The sequence below is a fragment of the Dermacentor albipictus genome, chromosome 6 (genome assembly GCF_038994185.2).
Source record: "Dermacentor albipictus isolate Rhodes 1998 colony chromosome 6, USDA_Dalb.pri_finalv2, whole genome shotgun sequence".
NCBI lineage: Eukaryota > Metazoa > Arthropoda > Arachnida > Ixodida > Ixodidae > Dermacentor > Dermacentor albipictus.
Window position 1 is genome coordinate 105,739,008 of NC_091826.1, and position 27,062 is coordinate 105,766,069.

General features: G+C 44.0%; 1 long non-coding RNA gene across 4 annotated transcripts in view; it reads right to left on the reverse strand.

Annotated features, from left to right (window-relative positions):
- LOC135904995 (uncharacterized) overlaps nt 1-23,548 on the reverse strand; it is a 36,808-nt gene extending 13,260 nt beyond the window's left edge. For 2 of the 4 annotated variants that reach the window (XR_010565290.2, XR_010565291.2), the window contains exon 1: nt 23,190-23,541. This is a non-coding gene — a long non-coding RNA (uncharacterized lncRNA). Of the gene's footprint in view, nt 1-23,189 lie in introns of all 4 variants that reach the window. The other 2 variants (XR_010565289.2, XR_010565288.1) reach the window with 2 other exon arrangements.
- Nucleotides 23,549-27,062: the final 3,514 nt, after the last annotated feature.

Here is a 27,062-nt window from a genome sequence, read left to right on the forward strand (position 1 = left end):
GTGAGAGTGATGGGTCTGTCAAGAGATAAATGATCCGTTCAGGTTTGCCTGGTATATATCAACAGTGGTGAAAATCCACATATAAAGGGTGGGAGGAAAGTGTTCGTAAGGTCAGTGAAGGCTTTCTTAGATTCCGCTGTCGATAGCACCAGTTCGTGCCGCAAGCTGCCTTCTTTGTCCCCACATTTGGAGGTTTTGTCTGCTTGTGAGTGCAGTTCGTGACCACCTCACGCACATTTTTGCTGAAACGATAGGGCTTCTCCTGTTCAAGAGTTTAGCATTAGTAAGGGAAACATTTCTTAAACTGTGGAGGGATACATGCCGAGTGCACTGTGCTCTTTTCAAAGGAGCGAGCCATCCCTGCATTCTTGATTTGTCAGTAGCTATGGTGAAGATCCATAATATTATCAAAGTAAGCTCTGACGTGGCTACTGCTGCAGCTGCAAAAGACAAGCAATGCTGTTACAGAATTAAAACTAAGAAATGATGCACAAATCAGAATGCACCCGGCCAACAGACAAGTATCATTGGCAGCTTAAATCCAGGTAATACTGCGATGCTCAACCAGCATTCAAAACTAGAAAGACAAGTCATGAAGAAAAAAACTCGAACTGAGCATGTCATATAAATTTTTAATAAGCTACTTATAAAGCAAAAACTTAGTGAAAACAGTCTTGAACAATTTTCGTTTCATACATAGCAGGCAAAACTAGGCTAGAATACATTTCTTACAGCTCGCACTTACAACTAAAATAAAAGAGAACATTACATATGAAAAGATATGCAGCATCATAACTTTTAATGTTATATTAAATCTCGTACTAGCAAACTTTTTCGGTTATTACATGGAAGGCATTTCAGATCTGAATTTATCACCACACAAATTAATGCATTTCTGCGACCAGTGCCCACAGCACACCACTTGAGTTTGCAAAACCAGTGAACACATGATGTGCAATATGATGTAACCTTAGGTACGCAAGTTGTGGTTGTAATATATGAAATATATATATTATGTATTACATATTAAGAAAATATATATTATGTAGAAAGCATAGCAGATTGGAAGAATTGCACCCCGAAACATGCTTAGTGAGGCTTCCATGAGCACACTTAAACATGCATAGCTTCTGTTGTGTTGCCTTCCAAGTATGAAACGTAGCATAGGCACTATCAGTTACACTACAAATGAAAAAGGAACGATTCAAGAGGCATAAAAGCATCACTTTCCAGTTTGCTAGTTGGCAAGACAGATCAATAAGCATTGTCTCCTGCAAAACAACTGGACAACTGAGTCTTGGTTAGTTTCCTCATGTGCATAAACAATATACAAAAGAACATATTTGCACGTAAATAATGCGACCCTGAATATTAAAAATTAAATTATGGGGTTTTTGCGCACCAATACTATGAATTGATTATGAGGCACACCATACTGGGGGGGCTCTAGATTAATCACGACCACCATGGGTTTTTAACATGCACCTAAATGTAAGTATGCGGGGGTGTTTTTGCATTTCGCTCCCATTGAAATGTGGGTGCAAGCGGCCAGGTTTGATTGTCAAATATAATGCGAAGGGGGACTTTCAGTTGCTCAGAAAAAGCAAAATATATGTATTTCAATTCTAATGCAAAGTGATCCCACAAATAGAACTGCCATAATACGTGAAGTGGATGTGCACAGGGCACTTTATTCATCATTACATTGAACTGCCATCACATAATACAGTGAAAGGACGAGTGCATGCACAAGTTTATTGTCACTGCCAACATCTTTGTCACTGTCAGCAAGAACAGTGTATTCTTCGTGAGGGCTTCTGTCCACTGTGCACTTGCATGTGTTCTTTGATGTGGGGTGTATAGCACGAAGTGCATGGGCCCAGGTGGTAACACAAATGGTACGATTCTCTTGCTACACTTGGGTTTGTAGGTGGAACTTACTTCGTTCCTAATTTGCAGAGGACTGTGGAGATATGCAAGCTGCCTGCGCAAGGCCTACTGAGTTCATCAGGTTTGCCTGATTCACCGTTGGCCCCTGTTTAATCAGAAAGCTGCTCCTGCCATGAGTGCTTGGCCCTGCTATGCACCTATACAAGACAACCAACAGAATTACAATGTCAAACCTTTGAGGGACACCTATGGATAAATATTAAGTCAAGCTACATTGAAAGGTCAGGTTTATGTAGAAATGAGTTTGCCATCTGTAGCGAGAACCGTGCTTTTAGAGGCAAGAAAATGAAGACAATGACAAAAATCCATGGCGCCACCTCCTGTGGACTATACCTCTCATGTGAGGTTGGGACTGGCCCATTCACAGAGAGCGAGAGAGGTCACTTGTGAATTCGAATTGAGGAGCTGCAGCAGCCCTTTGGTGGCAGTCTCCTATGTAACAAGGTCATACCCTGGGCCACATAAAACGATAATAACCTCCTAAATGAATTATCTATCAATCTAACTCTGCTTAATATTTGTCTTTAGCAAATGTCCCTTCAGGCAAGTATGCACATGATTTCAATGAGAAGCTTGAAAATGTGGTAGTAATTAAAAAATACTGTTCATCTCTCCCGAAATTTGGCAACTGTGCTATGCACAGTCCTAAGAGTCACTAATATTTTGTCAACATGATCTGGTTTCTCTGTGGCTGCTTAGCCTAGATAAACATACTCATTCGCAGGCTGAAATGGCTAACAACCAATCCCTAATTCCTGTTTCCTTTACAGGCATTTTGTAAATGTGTCGGCATGGGTGCACCAGTCTGCTCGTCTACAACCATTGGGTTTGGCTTTTCCTTGCAGCCATGGATGCCTTGCGAGATGGCAGACCTCAGTACAGCTGTTTCTTTTGAAATCATACATTCATAGAGTAACTCTAGAAATTGGAGAGTGCATTATTTTTCAGAGCCGCGTGTCATGGAGTTTTTTGCAGTATTTATGCCCATGTGGTTCGAATTAAGCAGCCTTCAAAATGCAAGGTAACGCATAAATTAGCTCTTTCCTTACTGTAACAATTGAACAAAGATTACCGGCGACCCACATGCACCGTGCCCAATTTCAGAGCTCCCGACACATTTACAGACATGCTGCGCCATCCAGAATGTAGTCCAAGAACTAAATCTTCATTTCCTGAGTACGGCAGTTTATTTCTTTGCCATTCCGCAATGCATCTCAAGAGCATGCGGAGGTGCGCACCTTGTTATTGCAAATATGGCAGGCAGTCCAGTAGTTGGCTGCTTGCCTGGTTGACATGGACTTGCAATTCTGTTGCGCCTTCAAGTGATCGTTGAGATGCTACAAGTAGCAGTGCCTTTGAAGGTTATGTCCGATCATGGAATTTTTCTTCTAATGGTGGAGACGTCTAATGCAAGCATGGATATTCGTCTGTTTTTGACAGCTCACTAATTTCCTGAGCTGACTGAAATGCCGTAAATATATTGGCAATATTATATCTGTTTCACAGTGCCTCACAGCATGTCTAGGGATCTGCTACCTCCAGCAAAGCAGATTGTGATGTTTTACCCAGTATTTGCAGTGCCTAGCAGGAAGAGCTAGTTTATACTAGCCGGAGAACATATCTTTTGCAGCACCCATTGTGAGAACTCGCAGGCAGAACTGCTATGACCTTGTTGCAGGCACTATGTTCACAAGGAATTTTTTTAAAGGGACACTAAAGAGAAACACAGCCTATCTAGACTGATACGGTACTCTTTGAAAACTCTATTATTGTTATTTTCGTGATAAAGGGTTAATGTAAAAAAAAGGACTAAGGCTCCATTTTTCCTTTTTTCATACTGAAACCCCAGCGGTGGTTCATCAGTGTGTAGTCAAAAATTTCGAGTAATTTTTCACAGTTGGACGGCATTGGCTTAATGGAAGCACCCAAAACTTGCATGTTCAGTGCTTGGCTCCATTAAAACATAATGTAGTCTATTTATTTATGAGTCAAGAATTGACTGGACCCTGTAGTAAACACAGTCACAATGCAGGTCATGGTGAGCTGGTGCAAAAGCTTCGAGGTGACGTTGCCACACATTCTTCTTCTCTTGTGCCTTTTCTGGCTTAACAAGTGCCTTCTCGAAGTAACAGCAGTGCTTGTGGTATCATATAAGTGTAATTCACTAATCCAGGTGATGGTATTTTCTCTTTAGTGCCCACTAGAACTTTTTTCTGGTTTTCTTGCATTTTGTCACCAGCCATTGTGTTGCCATTGTCACCTTTACTTTAGTTAGTGTTGTCTTTTCAAAAGGTTTCTCTTATCCTTGTTAATTTTCTTTGGATTTGGTTTTTGAAAGTACCCACCTCTATGCCTAAGTTTCACTTTGCTTCACTACTGTTGCCAGCCAGCACTTGTTTTTTGTTGTTGCTGCTTTTTTTTACATGTAGAGGTGATGTTCGTTACCTTTAAAATTTTTCCGTCTGATAAGTACACTAGTCCTTCTATGAAGGAACCACCAGTTGGTAGTCAGCACCTGTGTTTTATGCATTCTTTGTTATCTACTACTGTTAATGAGCTGTTGACGAGAGTGCCCACATCCACCACTGAATGACGTTGAATATTTTATTGCAGTAACAATTATATGGATATGCGAGGTATGTTTGTACCTGTAACCGTTGACATATAACATAATAGTGTGCTATTGGCTGCACAACACAAAAAATGTTGCTTTCTGCATGGCGTTTTCCCCATGCAGACTGAATATTATGTCTGCATTAATTTTTATTAAATAAATGATGGCAATACAGAGTGAAAACTTTGCATATGCGAGTTCATGGCTTACACCGCAACGTGTCCCGTGCACAATGTTTGCAAAAGCCAGACAGCATCGCAAATTCGTGCAGTGCACCAGAAAGTGGCACCAGCCGCTTTTTGCCTCGTGCTGCCTACAATTGCACTCACACCCAATCATAAAGAAAGAGAAAAAAAAATACTAAAAGCAAAGCAGTTGCACAGGTACGAGAGCAAACACAGAAGCAGCAGACAGCCGACAAAGCACAAGGCTGTGTCCTTTGAGACGAGGCTGAAAATTTCCCAAGGCTCTCGATGCTGTCTCAAGGTTAGCCCTCTCGCAAAGAAACCAGAGCCCATGCAGTAGACTGATTCCATGATCTTGAAAACTGGGAGCACCGCGATCATTAAAGGCTGGAAAAGAGTTAGGGGACCTTTGGATACAGACATTGAAGGGATTCGGATGTCTCTCTCAACCTGTGTGCAGAATATGCCTATCAGTGGGCCAATACTTGCTGCAAAGGATGGCAGAATTTCGAACTCGGAGGAGGCTTGAACCAGCTGTTCAAAGACAGACACAGCATCGTTTAAAAAATGTGGTGGGGGAAGCGGAATTGTTGGATGCACAGGTGAAGCAACAAAGACTGCTAACAAAGCTGCTCAGCATGCTGGAGCACCACAAGAAAAAAGACATCTACAATGGCGATGAAACTGCACTTTGCATATAAATGCTGCCGTAAGAGAGATGTACTTAAAGAGGACCAATGCCCCGGCGAGAAGCACTCCAAGGTCAGGGTGCCTAAGGTCCCTTAAGGGAGACTATGTTGTTGTGCATGAACATGGACAGGAGCTATCACCTCAAGCCTTTCATGACTGGACAATCAAAGGAGCCGAGATGCTTCAAGAACAAACACATATCAATTCACTATTGCAATACTAAGAAGGCTTGGATAACTTATGACCTATTCAAGGAATGGGTGGTCAAGTTTGATGTCATCACTTAAAGCCAAGGTAGGAAAGCGGTGCTTTAATCAACAACTACAGTGCACATGGCATTAGCCTAAAGCTAACATCTGTTAAGCTGGCGTTCCTGCCATTCTATACAACAGCAGGCCTCCAATTATTGGTCACCCACATGACAGCCAATTTTAAAGCATTGTATTAACCGTGCATGCTGGAATGGCTGATCCTAGTGATTAAACCACTTGGCTCCTAGCACATTGAGGCAAACAGGTCTCAACACTTGAGTTAACCCTTCCTGCATGCAACTTACCATGCATAGCACAATAAGTTGGCTCTCTTTGTGCAAGCCACATTTGTGTTGCTAGCATGGCATTTTAAGTGAAAATTCTTTGAAATCATGGTATGCATAACTATAAAATAAGAGGGCCCTTGCGAAATGAACATGTCATTCATAAATTAGGTGTAACAATGAGAGAAAACGAAAGTATATTAACAATTCTAAAAATAGTTTTCTAGCATTTAAATTTCCCCATAACAACAATGCCCGGCATTACCTAGGCGTGTTGTTGAAATCGTTGTTGTTGACTCGCAAGTCTACAGCTTGCAAAATACCCCCAATAAGGGGATTGGCCAAGAATCAGGCAGACATCATAACAGAACAGACAGTGAACTAACAGTTTAGATGTTGCCATGTACACCTAAACAAATTTTATGGTGCAAGAAATACAAATGTTTAAAATGTTAATATAAAATAAAATCATGAGGATCCCTCATACTGTGGAAATCAATGTAAACGAAGCAGCTTTCTGTGCTGTTTGCTTTGATTGACGACAATTAGTGGCGATGTCGATGGAAAATGTAACTTCTTCAGCGTTAAATGTAATACAAGAGTGGCGAGTTGCAATGGTGTTAGTTTGTGTGCACCACTGCTGTTTGGCTGCACAGTACACAGAACCCACCGCGAGACATGTTTGCTTGAGGCATTGTGCGCTATCGTTCATAATGTCCTAGAAGGTTAGCAGTGTCATTGCCTCACACGGCACCTCGCAATCATAGCATAAATGTTAAACATTAATGGAATTATGGGGCTGTACGTGACAAAACCAGTTAAAATTAAATTATGGGTTTTTGCATGCCAAAACCACGATCTGATTATGAGGCATGCCGTAGTGGGGGACATCGAAAATTTCGACCACTTGGGGTTCTTTAACGTGCACCAAAATCACATTTCGCCCCCATCAATTCGATCCCGCGACCTTGTGCTTAGCAGCCCAACACCATAGCCCCTAAGCAACCACAGCAGGTCAAAACCACAGTCGTATTATTAAGCATGCAATAGTGGCAGATCCCGCTATCTCGAGCAACGCCATAGCTGCCAAGTGGCTGCAGCAGGCACAGAAGTGCTGATTTGATGTGTGGCTGTATTCGTAGTGTCTAGGCGACACTATGGTGCTTTAATGCAGCGTTGCATCTACATGCACCATGTCAGTTGTGCACTTGACAAAGTTGAATGACGTTTATTTTTCAGAAATATCAGAAATTTACTGTACCATACCTTGAACTTAAGTTTATCCCGTTTGTCTGCAACCACTGTGTCTAGTAGTGGCGTTTCCTTGCCTTCTTACATTGCCTTTTCACTCTCCCACCTTCTCCCCCCCCCACCTGTATGGGAGGTGTGAGCGAAGAGTGGCAAGGCTCTTATTCACTGGTTTTGCGACTGTCGCTTCTACCCATTCTCAGCCTCCTCTCTACCATTCTATCTACTTCCCCTCGGTCGGAACTGTTTGCAGATTAGTACAAAGATAAGCACAGCTGTCAAGAGGCTATTGCGGCGATGCACAGTGAGCTCCAGAGGGCACTGTGGCCCACGTTCACAGCATATTCTAGCATGTTTGCGACTACATATTCCACAAAAAATATGTAGTCGGCATTTTTATTGACATTAAAAAAGCACTTGATACCGCCAATCCTGACATACTGTTATCAAAACTGGATAGGTATGGATTTAGAGCACCAGCTAAACAGTTTCTCATCAGCTATCTGACTGAAAACAGGGTGTTAAAGCAGATAGGTCTGTATCTAACATTCATTCAGTCCTTTGTGATGTGCCTCAGGGCTCAGTGTTGGGACCGTTACTCTTTTCTTTAAATATAAATAATCGGCCAAATGCTCTGAATTACAGCCACACTACTACCTATGCAGACGACATAGCTCTTTTGTTTTCCAATTAGGGAATTCAGATGGTCGTAAGTCATGCTAATAGGGATGTTTCCGAGATATACCAATGGTTTTTACAGAATAAATTTAAGTACGTCAAAAACTAAGTACATCATTTTCTCTATTCTTTATAAATATAATCTCAGACAGTTTAACTGACCTACGAAATGGCCCAAACCTCTTAGAACGAGCCAATCAACAGATATATCTAGGTGTAATTCTCAATTCAACATTTAACTTTAATCGTTATATAACTCAAGTAAGCAGTAAGTAAAGACGAGATTGTTTTGTCCTAATAAAAGCTTGAAAGTTCTTTCCACTTCGTACACTAAAAACTCTATATTATTGCGTTTTTCACAGCCACCTGATTTACTGTATAGAGTCTTGGGGATTTACATATAACATATATTTAGACCAAATATTCATAATACAAAAAAGAGCCCTTTGTATAATAACACACACTTAATTCACAGATAGATATGTTCCACTCTTTGGTGGTCTAAATATTACAACAATCTTTGCCATGAGGGATTACAAAGGGGCTTGTGTGGACACACACAAATTATGACATCCCACTGCCATCCTCTGCTTTTGTCTATCTAGCTCATCCAACAAGTAATTTTTTCAACTGTCAATTCAACCTTCCAACTGTTAACAATGTTTACTGTAAGAGAACCATTGTCTATGCTGCTGCCATAACATGGAACAAAGTACCTACAAACTTAGATAGGTCATGTTTTCTTTGCCGATATCAAAAAGTTCAGAAGTGATCAATACATAAGCCTATTGTAAACTAATGATTTTTTTTACTCTGCGTTATTGTTGTACAAGGTCTTGTGTATCTTAATGTTCACTTTTGCATGCAACCATGGTATAACTATTTGTTCACGAAATTGGTGCACGATGTCGAGTTGTCTCGCTACCGTTTCTAGCACTTCGTGCATGGGCACACATTTAGCTGAGAAGGCTGAGGGCCCAGATGACTCACATGCATCGTTTTTACCATTGGTATGAATAAACCGATACGATTTAATTTGACGGAAAAGTACAAAGCATTGCTTTTCCTCACTGCCATGCACCTGCTTTGTATATGCATGCTCCAAACCACCTCCCAACAAGGTGTGCAAGATGGCGACAACAGCAGCAGCAGCAGTGGGAAAGTCGAAGGAAGAGGCAAAGAAAGCTTCACTTTAAAAAATAAGAAACAAGTTAGCAAGAAAATTCATTGGTTTTCTGCGGGCAAACATTCCTGTGACTGATCCTAAACATAAAGGCCCCAAAAGACAGTATTAGGTTCACATACAGATTTTCATCCCATCAAAACAGTCGTATTTGCATCCATTCCCTTCTTTTCCATTTTCACTTATATTCATTTTAACTTGTTTCCGTTTGTGTTCCTGTGTATCACGAGCATGTATTCACAACTGTTGTATGGCGAGTGCGGGGATAACACGGTTGTCAATTGCTCCTCCCTGCGCGAAGTGAACAAACCATGTCTGAATGATGGCAGATGCGTTTGCTGTAGCTTAAAGGAGGCATAAGCTTCCCGACTTGCTAGCGCCTGAGTCTGAAAAGAATTCTTTGAGGCCTGTGGCAGTGAGACACACAAGAAAGCAGTCGAAGGAGTCACCGTGCATGCGCGTTCACGGTCATCTGCATATGTGAGATTCTGGAAACACGATGTTAGAACCATTGAGAAACAATGCTTTATGCTATACTGTGCTACCTATTGCAGAAAACCCACCAATCGCGGATAAATCAAGGGAGCTTTTAGGCACGTAAGATACTCTGGGCTGGAGTTTTCCGTGATAAGGTGGCCTCGCCACCTACAGGATTATCCGACTGAGTTATCTCGGTTGTTCGATTGCCATAGTCAGAAGTTCGGATAAATCTGAAGGTGAAAAGCTTGAATTCACCTCCTCCAGTACACTACATCTCCAGGCTTGGAGTGTGCCTGAATCCGGCAAAAGCTGCCAAGAGCCATTGGGGCTATACTAATCCAGGCACAACCAAATTAGGAAGGCCCACTAAGCATCAACAAAAGACTCCCTCACCAGAACAGGAATTGACCTCCCTGGTGCAGAATTCGACCACTCCCTCCCAAACGACTCATTCTCTCAACCAATGGCCCTCAGTCCCCAGCAGCTGCATAGCACCTGACCAAGGCAGCAGTCAGACCTGTAACGCAGCAAGGGATGCTAGGAATCTCTGGACCCAGACAGGCCGCCGATGGAAACTGACCCTGGCAATATATAACACCCGAACTCTCTTGAGTGAAGCTAGCTTAGCAAGACTCTTTGAGGAATTATCAGGCTTTGTATGGGACATTATTGGCCTTAGTGAGGTTAGACAAACTAGTGAGGCTTATACAGTACTCACGGCCATGTCCTCCGCTATAGAGGACTCACGAATAATAAGCAATGTGGGGTAGGATTCATAATCCAGAAGTACATAAGCAAGCAACATTGATGAATTCTACAGCATTAATGAGAGCGTGGCACTAGTCATAATAAAAGTAATAAGAGGTATAGAATAAAGGTAGTACAAACCCACGCTCCAAAATCCAGTCATGATGATGATTAAATAGATCAATGTTATGTTCGAGTTCAATGGCGCAAAAGCAACTAAGCCCATGCTGCACCAGTCACAGGACAGTACAAGGTCCAATGTTAAGGCAGCAATAGCTGCATTACCCCCCCACCCCCCCTTAATGTCGATGTAAATACCAAGTTTCACCTGAAAACTCAAACAAGTTAGTGAATGGGGCTAGCGGCTCATCGCCCAATATTAAGGCAGGGTGTAAAGGTATATGCAAGTGATACAAATTGTTAAAATGTTTACACCTCCGTGTTTCAGTATGTCGACACGACATAATAATGTGGTTAACTGTAGGTCATCATCATCATCATCAGCAGCAGCAGCAGCATCAGCCTGGTTAGCCCACTGCAGGGCAAAGGCCTTTCCCATACTTCTCGAACTACCCCGGTCATGTACTAATTGTGGCCATGTTGTCCCTGCAAACTTCTTAATCTCATCCACCTACATAACTTTCTGCCGCCCCCTGTTACGCTTCCCTTCCCTTGGTATCCAGTCCATAATTCTTAATGACCATCGGTTATCTTCCCTCCTCATTACATGTCCTGCCCATGCCCATTTCTTTTTCTTGATTTCAACTAAGACCATTAACAGGCGTTTGTTCCCTCACCCAATCTGTTCTTTTCTTATCCCTTAACCTTACACCTATCATTCTTCTTTCTATAGCTTGTTGCATCGTCCTCAACTTAAGTACCCTTTTCGCAAGCCTCTAGCTTTCTGCCCCGTACGCGAGTACTGGTAAGACACAGCTCTTATACATTTTTCTCTTGAGCGATAATAGCAATCTGCTGTTCATGATCTGAGAATGCGTGCCAAATGCACCCCAACCCATTCTTATTCTTCTCAGTGTCACGATCCGGATCCGCGGTCACTACTTTTCCTAGGTAAGGTAATACATCTACTATCTACCACATCCAGTGCCTCGCTACCCATCGTAAACTGCTGCTCTCTTCCTAGACTGTTAAACATTACTTTCGTTTTATGCAAATTACTTTTCAGACCCACCATTCTGCTTTGCCTCTCCAGGTCACTGAGCATGCATTGCAATTATAGTCCCCCGAGTTACTAAGCAAGGCAATATCATCAGCAAATTGCAAGTAACCAAGGTATTCTCCATTAACTCTTATCCCCAATTCTTCACAATCAAGGTCTTTGAATATCTCCTGTAAACACGCTGTGAATAGCATTGGAGAGATCTTATCTCCCTGCCTGACACCTTTCTTTATTGGGATTTTGTTGCTTTCTTTATGGAGGACTACGGTAGCTGTGAAACCGCTATAGATATCTCAGTATCTTTACATACGGCTCGTCTACACCCTGATTCCATAATGTTTCCATGACTGCTGAGGTTTCGACTGAATTAAACGCTTTCTCATAATCAATGAAAGCTATATATAAGGGTTGGTTATATTCCGCACATTTCTCTATCACCCGATTGATAGTGTGAATATGGTCTATTGTTGAATAGCCTTTACAGAATCCTGCCTGGTCATTTGGTTGACAGAAGTCTAAGGTGTTCCTGATTTTATTTGCGATTACCTTATTAAATACTTTGTAGGCAACGGACAGTAAGCTGATCGGTCTATAATTTTTCAAGTCTTTGGCGTCCCCTTTCTTCTGGAGTAGGATTATGTTAGCATTCTTCCAAGATTCCGGTACGCTTTACCGTGATTCATAGCATTTCTTGCAAGTTGGTGGGTTTTCTTTTTGAAACAGAAAATTGTGTGTTAGATGCGTGTGTCCAATTCGAAGTTGACATAACATCACATCATAGAACTGTTCTTGGTGACTGCATGGTTTCTACTCACCAAGTCATGCCCTTTGGCCTATGCAATGCTCCTGCGACATTTGAACATATGATGGACTCTCTTCTACGAGGCTACAAATGGACCACCTGTCTCTGTTACCTTGATGACGTTACTGTTTTTTCTGCCATGCTCGGCAGCCACCTTACCCGACTCGCTGCCATTTTGCGGTCTTCCGAAAAGCCGGCCTCCAACTGAACTCCACGAAATGTCAATTTGGGCACCGTTAGATTACCGTGTTCGAACACCTTGTTGACGTATCCGGTGTACAACCAGATCTGGAAAAAGTTCACGCCGTTCGCAGTTTCCCTGTGCCCCGATCTGCTTCTGACGTGCGCTGCTTCGTAGGCCTGTGTTCTTACTTTTGCTGTTTCATCAAAAACTTCACCGACGTTGCTCAGCCTCTGACAGATCTAAAGAGCACGTCGTTCTCATGGGGCCCTGAGCAAGCTCACGCGTTTGCCGCTCTCATCGGGTTTCTGACTACCCCTCCCATACTTGCCCACTTTGATCCATCTGCACCAACCAAGTCCACACTGACGCAAGCGGCCACGGCATCAGCGCTGTTCTAGCCCAACAGCAGAAAGGTACCGAGTGCGTGACAGCTTACGCCAGCCGCCTCCTGTCACCTGCTGAGAGAAATTACTTCATCACCGAGCGGGAATGCTTGGCTTTATTTTGGGCTGTCGCCAAGTTCCAGCCATATTTGTACGGCCGCACGTTTTTGGTCATTACAGACCCCCATGCCCTCTGCTGGCTGTCTTCCTTCCGGGATCCCACAGGACGACTTGGTCGTTGGGCTTTGCGGCTCCAAAAATTTTAATTTGTTGTCAACTGTAAGTCTGGATGTCTGCACAAGGACGCCGACTGCCTCTCGTGTCACCCCGTAGATCCTCCCGATCCTGTTGCGCATGATCCGGTGACCTGCGTGATGGGTTTGACTGACATGACCGACATGCGTGCTGAACAACGCGATGCATGCTTGCAGTCCATCATCACCGGAGTGCAATCTGGCAGCGCCGACGGCACGTGCTGCATGACGGCATCCTCTACTGGCGCAATATCAACCCTGACAGCCTTGAGTTGCTCCTTGTCCTTCCTCATCATCTGCGATCCGTCGTTCTCGAACAACTTCACGATGCACTGACGGCGGGACACCTTCGAGTTTTGCGTACATACGACCGCGTATGACGCCGGTTCTTGTGGCCGGGTCTCTACCGCTCTACGCGTGTTATGTCGCAACTTGCAAATTGTGTCAGCACTGGAAGAAACCTCCCCTACCACCTGCTGGCCGACTCCATCCAATTGAAGTTCCCTCTGAACTATTCTTTCGTGGAGGCCTTGACCTGCTTGGCCCTTTGCCGACTAGAGGAAATAAGAGAATCGCTGTCACTACCGATTATGCGACACGCTATGCAATAACAAAGGCATTGGCAACTAGTTGCGCAACAGACATCGCCGATTTTCTCCTTCACGACGTCACTCTCCAGCACGGTGCACCTCGACAGTTACTTACAGACAACGGCCCCTCATTCTTGTCTTGAGTTGTGGACGACCTCCTCCGCTCTTGTGCCACTGCGCACAAGCTGTCCACCACTTACCACCCACAAACGAACGATCTTACGGTACGTCTCAACCGAACACTCACAGAGATGCTGTCGATGTACATTTCCAACGATCACCGCGACTGGGACGCCCCACTGGCCTACGTGACATTCGCGTATAGCGCGCCCCAACATGACACCGCAGGATATTCCCCCTTTTATCTTTTGTATGGTCGCGACCCCACTTTGCCCTTCGACACCATTCTACCTTCTGTGCCTCGCGTTGCCACTGAGTACGCTCGTGAAGTCATCGATAGTACTCACATGGCGCGTCAAGTCGCCCGATCTCGCTTATTAGCCTCGCAGCATCTACAAAAAGAGCATTACGACTGGTGCCATCGTGGTATTCAGTTCACCCCAGCTGCTTCGGTGCTGCTTTGGTCACCATGACATCAGGTCGGCCTCTCCCAGAAGCTTCTCTCTTGCTGCACACGGCCTTATGAAGTCTTACGTCAAGTTAACGACGGCAGTTACGAGATCGCACCGTTACAGTTTCATCCATCCTCAAGTCTGCCGCCTGTTGACGTCATGCAGGTTTTGCAGCTGAAGCCATACTTCGCTCGCAGTTCTTTGCCTTGCATGCGCCGAGACGGCGCTTCACCACTCGGAGGTGCTGTTACGAAAGGATGAAAGAGAGAGAGGGAGATCGCGAGAAGCTGGCTGTTACATGTTGTTACTAGTCGGCCATTTTAACCCCATTGACCCTCCTTGTATATACATTATAAATAGTCATACTTCCAACATCCCCGTAACAATATCATGTAGCAGAAATATGGATTAAAGGAACATTAACAGGCACCTTAAGTTAAGGAATGTTAGGAAAATAGTTTATTCTTTACGAGTGCTTGTGCTGTGCTGCGATTTGCCATGCCTATTGTCAGGCCTCGAAAGCTTTCAAGCTACATTTTGTGGGTTTTTGTTATGAGGCCCGTTTACATGTATTGCCATGAGAATAAACTTTGATGTCATTGATATTGGCCTATCCTTACCCCGTGTGCAGGCTTGATAAGCCAAGCAAAGACACAAAAACAAAATAATGGTGCCAATACCACCAGGATGTTCCAGCACCAGCTTGACATGATTCTCAGAACACTGAGAGCATCAGCCCACATATAGTTTTTTTTTTTTTATCAGCGAGGAATGGATACATTGTGGTCGCTTTAATGTAAGCAAGACATGTCGTTGCGCCAATCACAAATTATTGAAGCATAAATGAGCACTGATGGTTGGAACACCCTCTAACCATTCCATGAACTGTCATAATTGCACTTCCCACATATAGCAAAGTTGTATTCAAATGTAGGAATGAAAAAGAGTGTCTTATGGTCAAGGTGTGGCATATTAGTGATAGCAGCAGCAAATTTCTATGTCAATCCTTCCGTTACCTCGCATAAGGCGAAATTGTCATATCTGAACCAACATCTGTCAAGAGAGTGCATGCTTTAGTGCTGCCTTCCCAATGAAATAAGCTGATAGTTTTTCTGTCTTCCATCTTTTCCACCACTGAGTAATGTTCAAATTTATATTATCCATTTATGTTATTCTTGTCATTCTTCTGTACTGCTGCCTTTAAACATCATGAGTCCATACTATCTTGCCCAGCTTTCGCAAGTTCTAAATGATTACACTACATTCTATGGAGGCAACGAGAACTCAAGTTAGAAAGGTTCGCAAGTGCCTTTTGCACATAGCTGATCTATTACAAGAAAAAGTACTGAGAAGTAGATGCCATCGCACCAATGTACAGACTAGAAAATTTTGGTGCAAATTCAAGAAAATAAAGTGACCTTTGCTCTCTCCTCTAGTAAAACAAATTAAAATAAAATGAAAAGTAATTTAGTATTTCTCTTTAGGGTCCAATTTTTACTATCTGTTATGTGAAGAAATAGAAGACTGGGCTGATCCCACATCTGTGGGGCATCCACATTGTTTTTTAATGTTTACACGAATGTTCAAGCAAACCTTATGTAAATATAATGATAATGACAAATATTTGTACAAAACAAATCAAATGCACAATGCTTCAAGCACTGCTCCATACCCAGTTTTTTAATCTTTCATTGTCAACTCCTCCCTTCTCTAACTTAACACCTCCTGTTCAATGCACACACTGGTCGCATTTTGTTTCATTCTTCCTGCTCACTTGGCTGCCAACTTCTTCACTTCCATGTATCTGACTTCCTCCAATTTTCTGTAGGCTACTTCACTTCCTGCTTTTTGTTCTGCTTGTCTATTTAGGCACATCCATATTGGTGCACACCCGGTGACCCAAATTGCCTACTCTGAAAGACAGCTCCCGCAAAATCGGGGAGAAGAGGCTAACAAATCTTCCCTTAAAGGGCCCCTCACCAGGTCTGGCCATTTTGAGCTGACAAGTGCAGAGCATGCAGTGCGCGCTAACGATTGTGTTTGCAAAGAATTAGATCGCTACGCACAGCAGAAAGGTCTGAAATTTCAACCCGAACTCCATTTTCTCTTTCCTTCACGACGACCACGCTCCAAGCCAGACGGCGACGTACTTGTGTCCGTACGTACCTGCGGACCTGTGCCTACATACTCGTGTCCGCAGTGTGACATCGCTCGTAGCGACAAGTGACTTCGAGAATTATTTAAGGCAACATCTGTTATTTGCATGATCTGTTGCTTGAATTGACGAATTAAGTTTAGAGAAATAATAAAACACACAAACGGAATGTCAGTGTGTTTGTTTTACTTCGCACCGAAGCAAGAGTGATGTACTTCTGCTTTGTTTGCTTGTTCCCACGCCCGTGCAGTGATGTGCGCAGGTACTGAAACTGCCATTCTCTACCATGTTGCAGCGCGTGATCATGCTCTGTGATTAGCTTGTTCTGCCTCAGTATTCGTGCAGCACTGAATTATACTGCTAGTCATGTGTCCTTGCGCACAGCACGCAAAATTGTGTGCTGCGCATAACAAGAAAATCACAACAGCTCACGCAAAACATCATCAGAGGAGTATGCAGCGTTAGGAAAGAAAGTGGAGAAAAAAAAGGAAGGCGGGGCTCTTGATGTATGTGCCAGGCGATCCTCAAGGTACGTTATGAGAGAATGCAGGGAAGGAATTTCGCTTACGGAAGCTAGACGGGGCAAATGGAGAGTGTCTCACTATGCAGTGGAGCTTGCTTCCTGAAATCATGGGTTTGCAGCACTGAAATATTTTTATCTTAGCTATTAATAAGCCGATTTAAAAATTTTTTGCAGCAGAACGCTCCCTAGAGGACACGTAACAACTTCCAGCATATAATTAAAATTTGCTATGGGGCCTGGCGAGTGCCTGAAAGACAAGGTATTCATAGTGATAACAAAGAACTACACGAAGTAAGATTCATAGTTTTATCAGCCATACAAATTGCAGTAAACATTCTAATTAAACTAACAGGCATGGTCTCACGCATGCACAGGCAAACATGAACAGATCTCACTCGTGACCCCAAACACTTGCTGCCACAATGCTGGTGTGATGGAGAGTGCAAACAGAGGGGAGCCAACGCTTATGCAGCCTTTTGCTTCAACGTGTCTCAGAAACTTAAGATTACATGACCTCCAGCACTAAGCGCACAAAAGACAGGGCACATGCAGACACCAGCCATTTCGGCTCGCCGAAGCTTTGCCTCCGCTAGAGATTACCTCCAAGATAGGGCACAGGCGATATCTGCACTCAGTTACGTGGAGTCATGTGCAGCCGCAGCCGAGCAAGCACAGGATACACAAGCTCACCTGCCTTCCTAGTGTGTGATTGATCATGGCACCACGCACTCAGTTCTGTTATTGACAATACTTCAAAAGCTTTTCTTGAATTAACACAGCACTGGAGGCACCATGTGATTCTTCAAACTTCTCATTTCAAGAACATAATGCTGTTGTGCTAACTATGGACACAGAAGAATTCAAGACCACTATTGTGCACCGAAGGCAAGCGATATGCTTTAGGCAACATGATCCGAAGATACATCACAGAGTATGTGACGCATGGGCATTTCCGAAATATAGTGGAGACTTGCGTTTATCTGCGACACCAAATTGACAGGTATTCCCACTGGAGTTGCTGACACTTAGGCATCTACGATCAGGTTTGGTGTTCGTTTTTTCTATGTCGGATATTTTTTGTAAAACTTTAAGATTCTTGAAAATATTACCAAACTAGAAAGGGTCAAGGGTAAGTTGCACAGGAGACATTTCGCACAAATTGCTTTACAAGGACAAACAAATGCCACAATTATCAAAAATGTCCGTAGCAAGTATCTTCCCATGTGGCCTCCAGGGAAACAGTTATTGCCAAATAAACGCCCAAACTGGATAATTTTCCTAGCTTTGAGATCCCCTAATGGTGGAGTGCCTGGCATGCAGATTGTTTGTACACCCTCAAGCAATTTGAGAGTGAACAACCACATTACTTCCAAGATGTCCTAATAGCTAAGAGAGAGATAAAACTTTATTGTGTCCTTTATGGGGTTAAGGGGTGGCGGGGGTCGGGAGACTAACCCCCAATTCCCCCCTTCCTCAGACGGCGGCCAGTTCTTGCTTTCTGGCGGCATCTTCGGCCATCCGGACGGCCCAGAGCTGCTCCTCTGGGTCCAAGCTGAGCAGCAATGTCTCCCACTGCTCGGCCGTACTAATGATGCGTGTGTTAGTGCGGGAGGTGTTGGTGGGTGAGGCTTTGGGGCATTGCCAAATAATATGATTGAGGTCGGCGCGGGCTTTGCACGCTTTGCAGAGTGGTGAGTATGCATCGGGGTACATGCGGTTGTAAAGCACGGGGTTCGGAAAAGTTCGTGTTTGAAGGAGTCGCCAAGTGGTGGATTGAGACAGTCAGTGTTTTGTGTGCTGGGGGGTAGCGTAACCGCTCTCTGCGGTAGTGCAGTAGAATTTCTCCGAACGTGACCATTCGGTCCTGCGCGTGACCGCGATGCAGAACAGAGGGCTGGTCGGGATCGGAAGACACAGAAGGATGATGCGCCCGGTGTGCGAGAGCTCGGGCGGCATCGTGTGCGGCTTCGTTTCCAGCCAGACCCGAGTGACCAGGGGCCCAGATGATCTGCACGCGGCGTTGCCTTGAGGGAGGAGTCCCAGAGAGAATCTTCTGCGCTCGGGGTGCTATCAGTCCTCTTGCGTAGTTACGAATGGCCGTTTTTGAGTCGCTGATGATGCAGTGTGCATTGGTAGCCGCGTAGGCCAAAGCGATGGCCGTTTCTTCTCCTACTTCGGGTTGCGTGGCGAATATTGATGCGGCCGCGGAGAGGTGGTACTGCAAACCCGCGACTGCGACGACCGCCATGGCGTTTTGGTTGGGGTAGTCTGCTGCGTCCACGTAGGTTACGTCAGCGGCTTGGTCGTAGCGCTTTTGTAGTTGTTTAGCTCTTTCTGCACGTCGCTAAACACTTCAGCCCTGCTTAAAAAAAAACCGAATGAGACTAAACACTAAACAGAAAGGATACCAGTTGCATGCAAGCATGCCAGATTCAAAGCGATACACGAGGAACACTCACTTTACTTTTTTCTTACCGCCAAAAATTGGCTAATTTTCGATTTTGGTTGTTTATTTGTTTAATTTTGGTTTTATTGGTGCATTTCAAGTTGTAATAGTTGCCACATTTTGCTGTGATGCTGGCTGATATTGTGATGTGCTAGTGCCAGTTTGTTTTGCAATAAAAAAGCAGTTTGTCTTGGGCCAGCATGTTCAGTTGTCGTTCACTGTTCGACAGCCTAGTCCTTTCTTATAAGCGATCCAGGTTTTTACGATCACCACTAGGCCATCCACACATAAAGTCACAGTTATCGTGATACACAAAATTTTAGCTGCAATTGTTGTGTATTCTGAACAGACGTACAGCAAAAGTGATTGCCAAGAGAGTTATTGAGAATTCTGATGAGAAGTTGCATAGATGCACCTCAGGAAGCATGAATGAATAAGACAATTTGTAATTTTTACTAAAACTATTAGGTTTAAAAATCTTTGTTTCCGACTTCAAAGAAGTTAGACTACGCCAAGAATAAGGGCAAAGGCTCAGCAGTTGAGTCAACGAGTGCGATAAGCAGCTCGACTGCAATGTATTCCTTTACGTAACCTAGCAACACCAGTCATATAACAAACAAATGTTTACATATGCAATGCTCAAAACTGGTCTTTACTTAACATCACTTTGAACTGCAGTTCTGGCTATTGGCGACACGGTGAAATTTGTGGTCTATTCTTTCTGTCAGAGAATTTGGCAGGGATGTTTAACCAAGTGGTTGAAAGCAGCTGTTGATCAAATTGATAGGTTTCCCATGTCCTGGTACGGAAAGAGCTCAAAGCATAGTTGGCATTCCCTGTCCCACATCTAATTAACCTACCGGTAGGTGTCCGGTGGCAGTTCTGGCCTGCCTCAGACCTCAGCTGCTGACCATTTGCAGTCCTATTACTGACAGCCTTGTAATACGGTTAAATGTTCAATCTTCTCATCACCTTACGGCTTCCTCTTATCGCCTACAACTTTCCAGATTTTGCTGACACATCCTCAAAATGTATACTTCCAACACTGTGTGAAGCCATATGGGAGTGAACACTTTCGTGCAATGGCATGCTTAGTATCAATCAAAAGGAAATCAAACACAGCCTAAATCACAGGCCCCAAATTTGCTTTTGTAACGTAACTATCAGTTATGCAATGAAAGTCACCTAGTGTATACCTCCCTCGAATAGACAAATCCATTCTCTGTTTATCTTAGCCAGTAATTTTTTTTTTGTTGTTGTTGTTCCAATACCTAATTTAACCAGCTCCACATTGGTGCTTACTTATGACGGCCCTAAAGTGACAAAGATTACGTGGATATCATACTTGGGCCGTTCTGCTAAAATTAAGCCCCCCAGTGGCCATGTTCCAGCATGACCAACGTCCCATCAGCATCTTATTATCATTGCTTCGATGTCAACAGGCCTGCAGAAGATCACACCTGGCAATAATCTAGAGGAACTCAACCCATCATCGCTGGCCCCATTGACTCTCCCAGAGGACCTGAAAGGTTGCGATCGAGACCTCTGTACCCAACGCCACTGCAAGGACGAATGTGTGAAGTATCCCTTAAACAGTATTGTTGTTTTGATGCGAAAGCATCAAATAAAGCAAAAGCAACGGCGTCTGTACTATGTAGCAGCGAAACGGCCCATTGGCTGCAACGCCATGTCACAGACATGCCCCAATGGAGTTCCTATTAAGCAGAGCAGGCCAAAGGAAATAGAGGAGAAAGGGAGCAGAGCAGGCAGGTTCCCTGGCACCCCGGGACCGGGCGTTTGTGCAGTGTCACGTACGCCGAATGCAATAAATGGTATCAGTTAACTCAGGGCAATACTGTATTCTTGCATGCGTCACTCGGTAGCCCCTTGCAGCCTGAGCTCACATGCAGCGGCACTAGAGGCGACGACTCGCACGGCCCAGTGGCTTGCTAAGCTCAATCCCGTGGTGGTCGGTTCTCCTGTGAGACCCCAACCCCCATATTCAGAAATGCAACTTAAGTAGAAGCCCATGCTTGACTTGCTGTAAGTGACTCCTATCGTGAACACCCAGAAGGAAACGCAGTGAGCGTCTATGGGCACGTTAACGTCAGGCGTTGTTTAAATCAAGTCAAGCGTGGGCTTCAATTTAAATTGCATTTCTGAATACGGAGGCAAGACCCCACAACGGACACTCCAGGCAGATTTTTGCTGCCGGCGTCGCTGTGATGTTCCATATAAGGTCCAAGGGGGATAACACCGTCACCACATAGTGTACGTGCAAGTGAAAGCGTGCAAGGGAGCCAACAATCGCGGTTTATCTTGAAAGCAATCTGCGTTGAAGGCGGATTGCAGGCGCTTCGAGGGCTCATACCTGTGTGCGTGCTGCATTCTGGCCGCTCAGTTTGCACTGAAGGGATAGATGGCACGGAAGTTACTTCGTTCGATGCTGCTGCCGCGCTTCCTCACGCCAGTGTTTAGACAGAGTGGGTTCGTGCTTACCAAGTGTGCTATGTGCATATTCGCCTGTGTGTGATAACACCATGCTTTTCGTTAGTAAGCGAATGCTGGCAAGTTTATACAGCCGATAAAACTATCCTTACTTTGTATAGCGGTCTATTACTTTGCTATCGAAATTGATGCTTCGCCTTTTAGGCGAAGCTGCGACTTTCTTTTTTTCTACATATACAAAAAAGAAACGCCGCGAACTTGCACAGCGAGTACCGTGGCGTCTAAGCACAAAGGGAAAGGGCGTGAATGCGGTCGCTACATGGATCTAGACAGTGCAAGGCCTGATGTGCCACAGGGAAAGTACATGTTGGATGGTTGGATGGAAGGTACGAGTGTCCCCTTTGAAACGGGGTGATGGCAGTTGCCACCATGCTCAGCTTTTTCTTTTTGCCTTTTATTTTTATTTACCTGTGCTGTGTGTTATTAAAATTCTCAATTTTCTTTAAATACGTCTTCCTACCCTTTTAACCTTATGTCACCTCTCTGCTTTTGAACCACCAATCCTTCAATCGCTTTTTGCTAATTTCCACCGCATATTTATTTACATGACTTATTATCTCTGAACCCTAGGGCCTCAGGAAGCGTGACTGTGGCCGCAGCGACATCGGCATTGATGCCATCACATTTTAGTATGAGGTGTTCTATTGTTTCTACAGATTTACCACACACAGTACATGTGTCTTCGTTAAATTTCTTTTTATAGCTCCGCGTTCTAAGACATCCTGACCCAGCTTCAAAGAGAAGGGCACTGCCTCTTGAGTTATTATAAAACGCTTCCTTCCTGATCTGCTGTTTCCAGTTGTTGCTTACGCATGCACAGCGAACACCGCGGAGTCAAAACACAAACGGAAAGGACGCGAACGCGGCCATTCTCTTTCTAACTCCTGCGGCGCTCGCTTCTCTCACGACTGTCACCGATTTCACAGACGCGGTATATACCCTTGCGCGTAATAAAACACATTTTGAAAAGCAGTACGTGTTGACTGTTGTTCTGAAAACCAAGCTCAAACCGTTACACTGAAGCGCGAGCACTTAACCAGTAAAATTGTTGAAAACCCTGCTGATCACTTGTCATATCAGTAGCTGTGGCAACGCTGCAAATTCTGCTGTCGCGACAGAAACACAAGCACGCAGGGAGCTGGCCGGAGACTGGGCACAAACAACGCACAGCAGCCTTCAGGAAACTCAGTCGAGGTAGACTGCTGGCGTTTGGTGGCGCGCTCGAAGAGTAAATTATTATTATTTTTTTAATGTGTTGAGCTGTGTTATAACGACAGTTTACCTGAAATACTCAGAATATCCACATCGCAGAAACTGCGTCTTGGTCCTAGAAGGGTCGTTCAGCTGTGCACTTCGTGTAGGCGCTGGAGACGCCCGCAGAGTTGATGAAATTACAAACCTCCACGCCGTAGCAAGAAGCGGACATTATCCTCGAATACATGCACACTGACCCGGGAATACTCCATGCTAGGTGCACAACGCAAACACGAGTGTGAAGCTCAGGAAGCACCGTGTCACCGCGTTACTTCACCAACGAACCAAGCACACGCAAACACAACCAGATACACCAGATATGTGCCGCCATCGCGCAAGCCACCCGCCTATGTCACTAAGGCACAGCCACAACCGCGACTTTCTTGTAATAGCGCTAACGACCTGATAAAAACAATCTTTTATATTATGTTTTCTCGTCAGTAATATATACGATGTAAAAATAAAAATTAATATGCATTATAAATTTATTTCTATGTTGGCATTATTAGGCAGTGTTTTGCACGAGCGCCAAAGAAATTAACGAAACGAATACAATCTAGACATTAGAGTCTGTATACAGTTGCTTTTATTATTCTTTTATTTATTTTTTTCTTTTATTTTTCTGTACTGGTAACCATGAAGTATTAACCTACAAAACTATTGATGGTTTCTACATGCCTCACACTTTGCTTAGCTTAGTCAGGCCCCGTACACTCTCAAGTTCAACTAATGGCCACAGAGGGCGAAAAAATCGACCGCGCGCCGCTGCTAACAAAGCCGACCTAGTAGCATCACCTCGGGATTCGTTCGTTAGTTCCAACATTTCCCGGTAGAGGCGCCGTAATAAGCGCAATTTTATCTTACAAACTTTCTCTTACAATTACCGAAGCATTTTCTTTTACATAAAAACAGGGCAAAATTATCATTGCTAATTAGATATTGTACTCTTTGTTAGTAAGTTTATTGTTTCTTCGCCATTATGAACGCAAATAGCGTTCAGCATCATCGATCTTTCACGTGACCTCTGGCCTGGATTTAAAATTTTTACCGGTATTTCCGAGTGCACGGCGGCACGGATTCATTCGTTCGTACACTCAAGACTGGTTGCTTCTTTGTTTCTAAAACTAGTTTCTTGCGCTTCTATGTAACTTGGGGTGAAGTTACGTGTTTGCAAGCGGACATGTAAGCCCGGCAGTTGGGTTTCGGTCGTGAGCCATTCGGAACAGGTCTGCATCGAAACGGGAGCTGGATTTTGCTGCGGCTGACAACGGCAATAACGGTGAGTCGTTTAACACCGCTGCTTCAATCGTTATATAATATCTGTCTCATTACCTTCCAGGCGGGCACAAGTTAACGAACTAGATCCTGCATTACATATGGGCAGTGAGGATCTCAGTTGCTGTTTCCTAAATAAACCTTTACTTGCGAGGCTGTCGTTTGGTTTACACACACAACCAGGAAAGAAAGAGCGATATCGGAACGCGCGTCTCATTTTTCATGTTATTGTAGCCGTGGTTGTAGGTGACTGAGTAGCCTTATCAATATACAGATTAAACTTTTTTTCGAGTCGGCCGGCAACGTCTTTCGTCCACAAAACCGAATAATCCTTTGGTAAAATGAAGTGAAAGTACAGAATTTAATGTATTAAACAGTTGCAAGCATGATACCCATATTTCGTACTTGTTGGTTCCAAATGTTCTTGCTGTTCAGATTGGTTTACCGTAGGGCATTTATTTTTGTAGTAGTGAAGCGGTGCATCACGTTCGTGGAGAAAAATAATGCATCAGTTCTAATAGCTTCATGACTTTCATGCATTTGCTTGAGTAACTAGCAGTGTGATCACTTCTAGAGCATAAATGAACCCACAAATGTTCTCATTTGTGATCTTAATAGTACTTGCGCTGTTGACATGCATTGTAGTTAGGCAGACATCAATTTTATGGGCAATAGCAATATTTATTTAACATGCTGCTTAAGCACCCTAGAATAGACAGTGTACATTTGCATGTGTTCTGTAGTCGCAAATCATTACAACATATATGTCACACCTTTTTGCATTTCATATTGCAAAACTTTGCTTTTTCAATTTCTGATTCAGTCAAAATTTCTGTTCCAGACATGCAGTAATGAGGACGGCACCAGTATAAAGCAACACACTCCACGCACTAAACAGAAGCTGCTGCCTGCTACGACAAGGTCATTGTGTGGACATTGGCTACTACTACAAGGTAAACAACATATGGTTCAGAAATAAATATGTTTGATCTATGCTGTATTGGCTTGCCGTTTGCAGCAGATATGAATGTTTGTTCATATATATGGTTCAGTATAATTGGTTCGAACATATAAAACCCACATAAATTTGGCTAATCTGTGCTATATCTCACGTGTCACCGTTTTGCCCCAACAGAGTCTATGCCAAGCACATCTTGGTCATCACAGGAGCTCCTATCTGCACCAACAGGAAGGGGCTGGAGCCGAATTTGCAAGGCTTTTACACCAAGAACAAAGAAGCACATGCACAAGAATATGGATGAGATATCAAGTCTGCAAAGGACTGTGTTAAGACTGCAAAGAGCTTCAGCCACCATTCCACCAGCACGGACATTTGGCTGAGTCATCCAAGTAACTCAAAAAGGACTTTCTAGAAATTCTTCGTCTTCAGATGCACCTGCAACATCTGACCAAGCACGGACGACGCTGGCCAAAAGATTGAGTTTCATCAGTTTGTCCTTAATCAGCTTCCAAGCCATGTTAATTCCGTTTGTGCGAAGTGTAATTTTTCTTCTATAAATGCAAGCTTTCTCATTGCCCATTTTTGTTAGAGGTTATTCATCCTCATCCAAATATAAAGGTCAACCTTTATATTTGGATATTTCGCTGATACTTAATACCAGTCACTGTCTAGCAGCCTAACATATCTGTAGCAGTATCTTCTAGTGTATGTTGTCATGCGCAATTACTCTCCTGAAATAGCTGATGCAGCATCGGCATGCGTCTTGCATTAACCTATGCACATGTGCTATGCACCATTTTACTTTTCTTGGTGTTTTTAGCCTTCAATGCTTGCAGAGCAGAGTGGCTTCTCTCTTGAATGCAAGCTTTCTCATTTTCCATATTCCTAGTCTCGTTGATGATTGCTCCTCTTCCTTGATAGCCTGGGTCTTTGTGCAAGCTACAGTGAAGTGATTGATTGCAGAATCTGGTTTTGCTGCCACACTTGGTTGTGGTAACTGTGTTACAGATGTGGGGGCCTGGTCAGTTGCATTGGTAAGCAGTCCCTCGAGGTAAGCATTTGCTCCTGCAGTCCGCAAAGCGACATAGACTCCCAGTATACACACACCGTAACTGGTGCGCCCCGTTCGTTCTGGCCTGCTGCAGCCATGGGCAAATTGTGCTTGTGGCCTACCTCGGCCATGATTTGCTCAAAACGGAGACCAGCATATGTGCTTACATGGTTCGAAGTGTATGAAGTTGATAGCCGTATGGGTGGAAAGACCCGCAAGAATGGCTGCCGAAGGTGATGCCCACAAAAGCGACTTGTCCACATTGCGACAAAGTGGGACACAAAGTGTGAGCCACACATAGCGGCCCCCGAAAGAAAATAAATGTGCAGGTTGGAAAGGAGTTAACGCTAAAATGCCGGGTAGTCCATGTCGCTGTGTTGGTTGCGGCAGCAGATGCCTGCGTCACCTGATTGCTTCGCAATGGAAGTTGCTCATCTTCAACGGCAACTGTTGGTTCAAACAGGTGCAAGGCTCTGTCCAATCTGTTTGTACCGCAGGTTGTCGCTCGTTACCAGACCACCACATGTGACAAAGGCAAGCATTATGCCTGTAAGATGGTTCGTAGCCAATGTATAATGTATTGTCAACCTCAAGCGGTGACTGATTGCCATTTA